Below are 1,860 nucleotides of genomic sequence, written 5' to 3' on the forward strand. Positions count from 1 at the left end.
CTTTCTGGATTTGTCATCCCTGTTAGGAGTCCTAGACATCTTGAAACAGATTCTTCAGTTTCTTTAGCAATCAATTGGCCCATTTTAGCCTTAGGAATAATGTCTGCCTAAAATCAGAAATCATAGGTCCCAATATGAAATTGTCATAGAAACCAATGAAAGATATCCAATATGATATGCAGGTTCCAACTCATGTTCAATACTTATTTTTATCCATGCCTCAATTCCAGGTTGCTTTTGATTTAGAGTTTCTGGGAAGGCTATTTATGGGAGAGGTTTATATGTCCTTAGAAATTTCCTTATTCCCTCAAGCCCTCAAGTTTTAATTAATGAAAATATAGAGTAATATATAATAGCAAAATCCATATCCCAACTACAGAGTCTAAGAACAAATCTACAATATTCAATGTCCTTCAAACAAACAAAAACTTAAAAGGTAAGATTGAAATTTTAGACATTGTCAAAGATTAATGACTCAGTATTCATCAAAATTTTCATCTATACAATGTTGGTTATCATCTCTTCCTACATATACACTTCAATCTTAATTTTTTTTTAGAAATTTAAAATCCAGTAATTGAACTCCTACATTACAGATGAAGACATATTTCAGAAAATCTATGTCATTTTCTCGGGATGGCTCAAGTGGATAGTTGTGGAACAGAGATTAGGACCTAGGTCTCCTGGTTACCAGAGTACAAAAAGAACACTGGCCCAAGCAGTTTGTTTGCTGTTTGAACATGTAGGTTGACATTTACCTTCAGATGTGTGTAATCTCTACTCCACTCATAACTGCAAATACAATTATCAAGGACATGAAAATTCAGAGAGAGAAAGTTAGATGCTGATCTCATTCCATACTTAAAACAGACAGAAATCTGTCAGCACTAATAGCAAGTGAAAGAGATTCCTGAAATTAAAAGTGAGTACAGGAAGGCTTTTATGTTTAGAACACACATTACTCAAGAATTGGCTACATCCCATCCCAAAATGGATTGATATTGTAGCTCCTCATTAATTGATTTCCAGAATATTTTATAGGAGATATGTTACTATCCCCTATAAATGCCCCTAATGTTTTCCATTCATGTAAGTAAGGAACTAAAAGCAAGTGCTTAAGCTCTTTTAAAATACTCTGGGGGCTCATAACTACTCTGACTGAAAAATTATAGTCAGTATAAGTGTATGAACAGTTTTTGAAACCAACATAACAAAAAATAACTTATAAAATCAACAAGTGCAACTTTTATACCACCAACTGTATTATCTTCAAAGCTCCAGACTATAGTATGTATTATGCAGAAGCCAAATGATATAATTTATGTATTCAAAAACAAAAACAAAAACAAATATGACTGCCACTTCTGGCATTGGGACTTTTTGAATATTTTGTTGTTTGTTTTATTTTTCATGTGTATAAAAACCCAAGGAAACACATTCAAGTCACAATATCTAATAAATAGTTACATGTGAGATTAATGTATAATAAGGTATGGTTTTCTAAATGATGTTTTCTGTTAGATTTCAGCCCACCTCCCCATCCTCATTCCATTCCAGGGATATCTCCTCCAGTCTCTGTCAACCACTACCCAACTAATTTCTCCTTTCTTAGCATAATTGTGACGTATTTAGGGAATATACAAATTGGTATTTGATCAAAGTCTTCTTTTGTTAATTTCTTTTATTCAGTTGTATAAACTCTTGCTTATATTGGAGAAAATATGAGAAATAGTTTAGCACAGTACTTAAGAACATGAGTTATAGCATTCAAGTGCTTAGATTTTAATTCTAGGTGTCTAATTACTGACTGGGTAATCTTAGAAAAGGTACTAAAGCTCTATCTGAATTTTGCTAAAGGTC

This window comes from Crocuta crocuta, unplaced genomic scaffold (genome assembly GCF_008692635.1).
Source record: "Crocuta crocuta isolate KB4526 unplaced genomic scaffold, BGI_CrCroc_1.0 scaffold263, whole genome shotgun sequence".
Lineage (NCBI taxonomy): Eukaryota > Metazoa > Chordata > Mammalia > Carnivora > Hyaenidae > Crocuta > Crocuta crocuta.